The sequence below is a fragment of the Nothobranchius furzeri genome, unplaced genomic scaffold, assembly GCF_043380555.1.
Source record: "Nothobranchius furzeri strain GRZ-AD unplaced genomic scaffold, NfurGRZ-RIMD1 Scf186, whole genome shotgun sequence".
Classification (NCBI taxonomy): Eukaryota; Metazoa; Chordata; class Actinopteri; order Cyprinodontiformes; family Nothobranchiidae; genus Nothobranchius; species Nothobranchius furzeri.
In genome coordinates, this window is record NW_027223202.1 from 22,501 (window position 1) to 32,500 (window position 10,000).

Consider the following 10,000-nt stretch of genomic DNA (forward strand, 5'->3'; position numbering starts at 1 on the left):
TGGTTCTCGCCCCGGGACTTGGGTCAGAGTACAGCCGAAGTGGAGCACTTGTGTCGGACTAGGGAGGCTGTGCCGTGCCCCCTGGAGGTCTAAAGGATGACCAGTAGTTGTGGTTCTCGCCCCGGGACTTGGGTCAGAGTATAGCCCAAGTGGAGCACTTGTGTCGGCCTAGGGAGGCTCTGCCGTGCCCCATGGAGGTCTAAAGGATGACCATGAGGTCAAAAGGATGACCAGTAGTTGTGGTTCTCGCCCCGGGACTTGGGTCAGAGTATAGCCCAAGTGGAGCACTTGTGTCGGACTAGGGAGGCTGTGCCGGGCCCCCTGGAGGTCTAAAGGATGACCATGAGGTCAAAAGGATGACCAGTAGTTGTGGTTCTCGCCCCGGGACTTGGGTCAGAGTATAGCCCAAGTGGAGCACTTGTGTCGGCCTAGGGAGGCTGTGCCGGGCCCCCTGGAGGTCTAAAGGATGACCATGAGGTCAAAAGGATGACCAGTAGTTGTGGTTCTCGCCCCGGGACTTGGGTCAGAGTATAGCCCAAGTGGAGCACTTGTGTCGGACTAGGGAGGCTGTGCCGGGCCCCCTGGAGGTCTAAAGGATGACCATGAGGTCAAAAGGATGACCAGTAGTTGTGGTTCTCGCCCCGGGACTTGGGTCAGAGTATAGCCCAAGTGGAGCACTTGTGTCGGCCTAGGGAGGCTGTGCCGGGCCCCCTGGAGGTCTAAAGGATGACCATGAGGTCAAAAGGATGACCAGTAGTTGTGGTTCTCGCCCCGGGACTTGGGTCAGAGTATAGCCCAAGTGGAGCACTTGTGTCGGACTAGGGAGGCTGTGCCGTGCCCCCTGGAGGTCTAAAGGATGACCAGTAGTTGTGGTTCTCGCCCCGGGACTTGGGTCAGATTATAGCCCAAGTGGAGCACTTGTGTCGGACTAGGGAGGCTGTGCCGGGCCCCCTGGAGGTCTAAAGGATGACCATGAGGTCAAAAGGATGACCAGTAGTTGTGGTTCTCGCCCCGGGACTTGGGTCAGAGTATAGCCCAAGTGGAGCACTTGTGTCGGCCTAGGGAGGCTGTGCCGGGCCCCCTGGAGGTCTAAAGGATGACCATGAGGTCAAAAGGATGACCAGTAGTTGTGGTTCTCGCCCCGGGACTTGGGTCAGAGTATAGCCCAAGTGGAGCACTTGTGTCGGACTAGGGAGGCTGTGCCGTGCCCCCTGGAGGTCTAAAGGATGACCAGTAGTTGTGGTTCTCGCCCCGGGACTTGGGTCAGAGTATAGCCCAAGTGGAGCACTTGTGTCGGACTAGGGAGGCTGTGCCGTGCCCCCTGGAGGTCTAAAGGATGACCAGTAGTTGTGGTTCTCGCCCCGGGACTTGGGTCATAGTATAGCCCAAGTGGAGCACTTGGGTCGGACTAGGGAGGCTGTGTCGTGCCCCCTGGAGGTCTAAAGGATGACCAGTAGTTGTGGTTCTCGCCCCGGGACTTGGGTCAGAGAATAGCCCAAGTGGGACACTTGTGTCGGACTAGGGAGGCTCTGCCGTGCCCCCTGGAGGTCTAAAGGATGACCAGTAGTTGTGGTTCTCGCCCCGGGACTTGGGTCAGAGTATAGCCCAAGTGGAGCACTTGTGTCGGACTAGGGAGGCTGTGCCGTGCCCCCTGGAGGTCTAAAGGATGACCATTAGTTGTGGTTCTCGCCCCGGGACTTGGGTCAGAGTACAGCCCAAGTGGAGCACTTGCGTCGGACTAGGGAGGCTGTGCCGGGCCCCCTGGAGGTCTAAAGGATGACCAGTAGTTGTGGTTCTCGCCCCGGGCCGTGGGTCTGAGTATGGCCCAAGTGGGACACTTGTGTCGGACTAGGGAGGCTCTGCCGTGCCCCCTTGAGGTCTAAAGGATGACCAGTAGTTGTGGTTCTCGCCCCGGGACTTGGGTCATAGTATAGCCCAAGTGGGACACTTGTGTCGGACTAGGGAGGCTCTGCCGTGCCCCCTTGAGGTCTAAAGGATGACCATGAGGTCAAAAGGATGACCAGTAGTTGTGGTTCTCGCCCCGGGACTTGGGTCAGAGTATGGCCCAAGTGGTGCACTTGTGTCGGTCTAGGGAGGCTGTGCCGGTCCCCCTGGAGGTCTAAAGGATGACCAGTAGTTGTGGTTCTCGCCCCGGGACTTGGGTCAGAGTATAGCCCAAGTGGAGCACTTGTGTCGGACTAGGGAGGCTGTGCCGGGCCCCCTGGAGGTCTAAAGGATGACCAGTAGTTGTGGTTCTCACCCCGGGTCGTGGGTCCGAGTCTGGCCCGAGTAGAGCACTTTGGTCGGCTACCGGGGGGTGTGCCGTGCCCCCTGGAGGTCTAAAGGATGACCAGTAGTTGTGGTTCTCGCCCCGGGACTTGGGTCAGAGTATAGCCCAAGTGGAGCACTTGTGTCGGCCTAGGGAGGCTGTGCCGGGCCCCCTGGAGATCTAAAGGATGACCATGAGGTCAAAAGGATGACCAGTAGTTGTGGTTCTCGCCCCGGGACTTGGGTCAGAGTATAGCCCAAGTGGAGCACTTGTGTCGGCCTAGGGAGGCTGTGCCGGGCCCCCTGGAGGTCTAAAGGATGACCAGTAGTTGTGGTTCTCGCACCGGGACTTGGGTCAGAGTACAGCCCAAGTGGAGCACTTGTGTCGGTCTAGGGAGGCTGTGCCGGGCCCCCTGGAGGTCTAAAGGATGACCAGTAGTTGTGGTTCTCGCCCCGGGCCGTGGGTCTGAGTATGGCCCAAGTGGGGCACTTGCGTCGGACTGGGGAGGCTCTGCCGCGCCCCCTGGAGGTCAAAAGGATGACCAGTAGTTGTGGTTCTCACCCCGGGTCGTGGGTCCGAGTCTGGCCCGAGTAGAGCACTTTGGTCGGCTACCGGGGGGTGTGCCGTGCCCCCTGGAGCCATGGGAGTGAGCTCCAGCAGACTGGTATTTTTCGGAGAACCAGGCCCACACTCCTCAGACTTTGTGCCCAGGGACAGGCCACCAAAATCGGCCGCGGCTCGTGCACTTTGCCCCTGCGTTTCTCCCAGAACCAGAGCCGGAAAAATCCCAAAATTGATGCCCAGAGATAGTCGACTCTGCCTGGAATAGATTGCCACCCAAACCCGCCAACTCACGCTGGTTTTCCGATGGCCTCACCTACTAACCCGAGCATGGTCATCGCTCGCACCTTCCAAAACCTCCAGGGGCGCAGGCACTTTTCATTTACTGGCCATAAGGCCGACCGCCTTAAGCGTTAAGCGATAAGCGAAAGGCTTAGTTTGGACTTAGTTTTTGGAGCGACGAGGTCGCCGTTTTGTCAATTCTGAACCGATTTTCACGCGGTTTTCGACTGCCTGCGCCTGGGGAGCCGCCCAGAAGCCCCAGGCAGTGTTCTGGGTGGACTTCCGGACCGGTCCGGACCCGGTACCGGCCGGGGGAACCGCACCACGCCTCTCGGGCGTTTCTACACCGATTTTCGCGGGGTTTTCGACTGCATAGACGGGGCCACCTGCTGCAGGGCCCGAGGGAGGGCCTTACTGAGCTGGGTCCGACGCAGGGCCCGGTTCCTGGAGCCCGCTGGGGGGGGGGGGGGGGTTCTCTAAGGCTCACGGCGGGCTGCTGAGGGGCCGGATCGGATGCAGACAGGCGCTCCTCTGCCCAGGTCTTTGCTCCCCTGCCCCACTAGGAATGGAAGACACACTGCCAACAGCTTCTGGAGGGTGATGGGCCCTGCTGCAGACCAGGTCCGACCCAGGTTTCAGCTATCCCACCCCGCAGGGACTTAAAGACACACTGCCATCAGCTTCTGGAGGCTGCTGAGCTCTACTATAGAGCAGGTCCGACCCAGGTTTCAGCTCCTGCAGCCCACTAGGACTTAAACACACACTGCCATCAGCGTCTGGATGGTGATGGGCCCTGCTGCAGACCAGGTCCGACCCAGGTTTCAGCTATCCCACCCCGCAGGGACTTAAAGACACACTGCCATCAGCTTCTGGAGGCTGCTGAGCTCTACTATAGAGCAGGTCCGACCCAGGTTTCAGCTCCTGCAGCCCACTAGGACTTAAACACACACTGCCATCAGCGTCTGGATGGTGATGGGCCCTGCTGCAGACCAGGTCCGACCCAGGTATCAGCTCCTGCACCCCGCAGGGAATTGAAGACACACTGCCATCAGCTTCTGGAGGCTGCTGAGCTCTGCTATAGACCAGGTCCGACCCAGGTTTCAGCTCCTGCACCCCGCAGGGAACTAAACACACACTGCCATCTGCAACTGGAGGCTGCTGAGCCCTGCTGCAGACCAGGTCCGACCCAGGTTATGGCTCTCCCACCCCCCTGGGACTTAAACACACACAGCCATCAGCTTCTGGATGGTGATGGGCCCTGCTGCAGACCAGGTCCGACCCAGGTTTCAGCTCCTCAACCCCGCAGGGACTTAAACCCACACCGCCATCAGCTTCTGGAGGGTGATGGGCCCTGCTGCGGGCCAGGTCCGACCCAGGTTTCAGCTCTCCCACCCCGCAGGGACTTAAACACACACAGCCATCAGCTTCTGGGGGCTGCTGAGCCCTGCTGCAGACCAGGTCCGACCCAGGTTTCAGCTCTCCCACCCCGCAGGGTCTTTAACACACACACTGCCATCAGCTGCTGGAGGCTGCTGAGCTCCGCTATAGACCAGGTCCGACCCAGGTTTCTGCTCCTGCACCCCGCAGGGAATGAAAGACACACTGCCATCAGCTTCTGGAGGCTGCTGAGCCCTGCTGCAGACCAGGTCCGACCCAGGTATCGGCTCTCCAACCAGGCAGAGACTTAAACACACACACACACACACACACTGCCATCAGCTTCTGGGGGCTGCTGAGCTCTGCTGTAGACCGGGTCCGACCCAGGTTTCTGCTCCTCCACCCCGCAGGGACTTAAACACACACTGCCACCAGCTTCTGGAGGGTGATGGGCCCTGCTTTAGACCAGGTCTGACCCGGGATATAGCTCTCCCACCCCGCAGGGACTTAAACACTCACTGCCATCAGCTGCTGGAGGCTGCCGAGCTCTGCTGCAGACCAGGTCCCACCCAGGTTTCTGCTCCTGCACCCCGCAGGGACTTAAACACACACTGCCACCAGCTTCTGGAGGGTGATGGGCCCTGCTGTGGACCAGGTCCGACCCGGATATCAGCTCTCCCACCAGGCAGGGACTTAAACACACACTGCAATCAGCTGCTGGAGGCTGCTGAGCTCTACTATAGACCAGGTCCGACCCAGGTTTCAGCTCTCCCACCAGGCAGTGACTTAAAGACACACTGCCATCAGCTGCTGGAGGCTGCTGAGCTCTTCTATAGACCAGGTCCGACCCAGGTTTCAGCTCTCACACCAGGCAGGGACTTAAACACACACTGCCATCAGCTGCTGGAGGCTGCTGAGCTCTGCTATAGACCAGGTCCGACCCAGGTTTCAGCTCTCCCACCAGGCAGGGACTTAAAGACACACTGCCATCAGCTGCTGGAGGCTGCCGAGCCCTGCTGCAGACCATGTCCGACCCAGGTTTCAGCTCTCCCACCAGGCAGGGACTTAGAGGCACGCTGCCATCAGCTTCTGGAGGCTGCTGAGCTCTGCCATAGACCAGGTCCGACCGAGGTTTCAGCTCTCCCACCCCGCAGGGACTTAAACACACACTGCCATCAGCTGCTGGAGGCTGCTGAGCTCTGCTATAGACCAGGTCCGACCCGGGATATAGCTCTCCCACCCCGCAGGGACTTAAACACACACTGCCATCAGCTGCTGGAGGCTGCTGAGCTCTTCTATAGACCAGGTCCGACCCAGGTTTCAGCTCTCCCACCCCGCAGGGACTTGAACACACACTGCCATCAGCTTCTGGAGGCTGCTGAGCTCTGCTATAGACCAGGTCCGACCCAGGTTTCTGCTCCTCCACCCCGCAGGGAATTAAAGACACACTGCCATCAGCTTCTGGATGGTGATGGGCCCTGCTGCAGACCAAGTCCGACCCGGGTTACAGCTCTCCCACCAGGCAGGGAATTAAACACACACTGCCATCAGCTGCTGGAGGCTGCTGAGCTCCGCTATAGACCAGGTCCGACCCGGGTTCCTGCTCCTGCACCCCGCAGGGACCAAAACACACACACTGCCATCAGCTTCTGGAGGCTGCTGAGCTCTTCTATAGACCAGGTCCGACCCAGGTTTCAGCTCTCCCACCAGGCAGGGACTTAAACACACACTGCCATCACCTTCTGCTGGCTGCTGAGCTCTGCTGCAGACCAGGTCCGACCCAGGTTTCAGCTCCTGCACCCCGCAGGGAACTAAACACACACTGCCGTCACCTTCTGCTGGCTGCTGAGCCCTGCTGCAGACCAGGTCCGACCCAGGTTTCAGCTCCTGCACCCCGCAGTGGATTAAAGACACACTGCCATCAGGTTCTGGAGGCTGCTGAGCTCTGCTGCAGACCAGGTCCGACCCAGGTTATGGCTCTCCCACCCCGCAGGGACTTAAACACACACCGCCGTCAGCTTCTGGATGGTGATGGGCCCTGCTGCAGACCAGGTCCGACCCACGTTTCAGCTCTCCCACCCCGCAGGGGATGAAACACACACTGCCATCAGCTTCTGGAGGCTGCTGAGCTCTGCTAAAGACCAGGTCCGACCCAGCTTTCAGCTCTCCCACCAGGCAGGGAGTTAAAGACACACTGTCATCGGCTTCTGGAGGGTGCTGAGCCCTGCTGCACACCAAGTCTGACCCAGGTTTCAGCTCATCCACCCCGCAGGGACCTAAACACACACTGCCATCAGCTTCTGAGTGGTAATGGGCCCTGCTGCAGACCAGGTCCGACCCAGGTTTCAGCTCCTCCACCCCGCCATCACCAGCTGGAGGCTGGCTGCTGCTCCTGCACCCTGCCATCAGCTGCTGGAGGCTTCTGTTCCTCCACCCCGCCATCAGCAGCTGGAGGCTGGCTGCTGGAGGCTGGCTGCTGCTCCTCCACCCCGCCATCACCAGCTGGAGGCTGGTTGCAGCTCCTGCACCCCGCCATCAGCTGCTGGAGGCTGCCTGCAGCCCCTGCACCCCGCCATCAGCTGCTGGAGGCTGGCTGCAGCTCCTGCACACCGCCATCAGCTGCTGGAGGCTGCCTGCAGCTCCTGCACCCCGCCATCAGCTGCTGGAGGCTGGCTGCTGCTCCTGCACCCCGCCAGCAGCTGCTGGAGGCTGGCTGCTGCTCCTCCACCCAACCATCAGCTGCTGGACGCTGGCTGCTGCTCCTGCACCCCGCCATCAGCTGCTGGAGGCTGGCTGCTGCTCCTCCACCACCCAACCATCAGCTGCTGGACGCTGGCTGCAGCTCCTCCACCCCGCCATCAGCTGCTGGTGGCTGGCTGCAGCTCCTTCACCCCGCCATCAGCTGCTGGTGGCTGGCTGCAGCTCCTTCACCCCGCCATCACCAGCTGGAGGCTGGCTGCTGCTCCTGCACCCCGCCATCAGCTGCTGGAGGCTGCCTGCAGCTCCTGCGCCCCGCCATCAGCTGCTGGAGGCTGGCTGCTGCTCCTGCACCCTGCCATCAGCTGTTCGAGGCTGGCTGCAGCTCCTCCACCCCACCATCACCAGCTGGAGGCTGGTTGCAGCTCCTGCACCCCGTCATCAGCAGCTGGAGGCTGCCTGCTGCTCCTGCACCCCGCCATCAGCTGCTGGAGGCTGCCTGCAGCTCCTGCACCCCGCCATCATTTGCTGGAGGCTGGCTGCAGCTCCTGCAACCCGCCATCAGCTGCTGGAGGCTGGCTGCTGCTCCTCCACCCCACCATGACCTGCTGGAGGCTGGCTGCAGCTCCTTCACACCGCCATCAGCTGATGGATGCTGGCTGAACGCTGGAGGCTGGCTGCTGCTCCCACACACCGCCATCAGCTCCTGGAGGCTGGCTGGCTGCTGGAGGCTGTCTGCTGCTGCTCCTCCACCCCGCCATCACCAGCTGGAGGCTGGCTGCTGGAGGCTGGCTGCAGCTCCTGCACCCCACCATCAGCTGCTGGAGGCTGGCTTCTGCTCCTCCACCCCGCCATCAGCTGCTGGGGGCTGGCTGCTGGAGGCTGGCTGCAGCTCCTCCACCCCGCCATCACCAGCTGGAGGCTGGTTGCAGCTCCTGCACCCCGCCATCAGCTGCTGGAGGCTGCCTGCTGCTCCTGCACCCCGCCATCAGCTGCTGGAGGCTGCCTGCACCTCCTGCACCCTGCCATCAGCTGCTGGAGGCTGGCTTCTGCTCCTCCACCCCGCCATCAGCTGATGGAGGCTGCCTGCTTCTCCACCCCGCCATCACTAGCTGGAGGCTGGCTGCTGGAGGCTGGCTGCAGCTCCTCCACCCCGCCATCAGCTGCTGGAGGCTGCCTGCAGCTCCTGCACCCCGCCATCACCAGCTGGAGGCTGGCTTCTGCTCCTCCACCCCGCCATCAGCTGATGGAGGCTGCCTGCTTCTCCACCCCGCCATCACTAGCTGGAGGCTGGCTGCTGGAGGCTGGCTGCAGCTCCTCCACCCCGCCATCAGCTGCTGGAGGCTGGCTGCTGCTCCTGCACCCCGCCATCAGCTGCTGGAGGCTGGCTGCTGCTCCTCCACCCAACCATCAGCTGCTGGACGCTGGCTGCAGCTCCTCCACCCCACCATCAGCTGCTGGACGCTGGCTGCAGCTCCTCCACCCCGCCATCAGCTGCTGGAGGCTGCCTGCAGCTCCTGCACCCCGCCATCAGCTGCTGGAGGCTGCCTGCAGCTCCTGCACCCCGCCATCAGCTGCTGGTGGCTGGCTGCAGCTCCTTCACCCCGCCATCACCAGCTGGAGGCTGGCTGCTGCTCCTGCACCCCGCCATCAGCTGCTGGAGGCTGCCTGCAGCTCCTGCGCCCCGCCATCAGCTGCTGGAGGCTGGCTGCTGCTCCTGCACCCTGCCATCAGCTGTTCGAGGCTGGCTGCAGCTCCTCCACCCCACCATCACCAGCTGGAGGCTGGTTGCAGCTCCTGCACCCCGTCATCAGCAGCTGGAGGCTGCCTGCTGCTCCTGCACCCCGCCATCAGCTGCTGGAGGCTGCCTGCAGCTCCTGCACCCCGCCATCATTTGCTGGAGGCTGGCTGCAGCTCCTGCAACCCGCCATCAGCTGCTGGAGGCTGGCTGCTGCTCCTCCACCCCACCATGACCTGCTGGAGGCTGGCTGCAGCTCCTTCACACCGCCATCAGCTGATGGATGCTGGCTGAACGCTGGAGGCTGGCTGCTGCTCCCACACACCGCCATCAGCTCCTGGAGGCTGGCTGGCTGCTGGAGGCTGTCTGCTGCTGCTCCTCCACCCCGCCATCACCAGCTGGAGGCTGGCTGCTGGAGGCTGGCTGCAGCTCCTGCACCCCACCATCAGCTGCTGGAGGCTGGCTTCTGCTCCTCCACCCCGCCATCAGCTGCTGGGGGCTGGCTGCTGGAGGCTGGCTGCAGCTCCTCCACCCCGCCATCACCAGCTGGAGGCTGGTTGCAGCTCCTGCACCCCGCCATCAGCTGCTGGAGGCTGCCTGCTGCTCCTGCACCCCGCCATCAGCTGCTGGAGGCTGCCTGCACCTCCTGCACCCCGCCATCAGCTGCTGGAGGCTGGCTTCTGCTCCTCCACCCCGCCATCAGCTGATGGAGGCTGCCTGCTTCTCCACCCCGCCATCACTAGCTGGAGGCTGGCTGCTGGAGGCTGGCTGCAGCTCCTCCACCCCGCCATCAGCTGCTGGAGGCTGCCTGCAGCTCCTGCACCCCGCCATCACCAGCTGGAGGCTGGCTTCTGCTCCTCCACCCCGCCATCAGCTGATGGAGGCTGCCTGCTTCTCCACCCCGCCATCACTAGCTGGAGGCTGGCTGCTGGAGGCTGGCTGCAGCTCCTCCACCCCGCCATCAGCTGCTGGAGGCTGGCTGCTGCTCCTGCACCCCGCCATCAGCTGCTGGAGGCTGGCTGCTGCTCCTCCACCCAACCATCAGCTGCTGGACGCTGGCTGCAGCTCCTCCACCC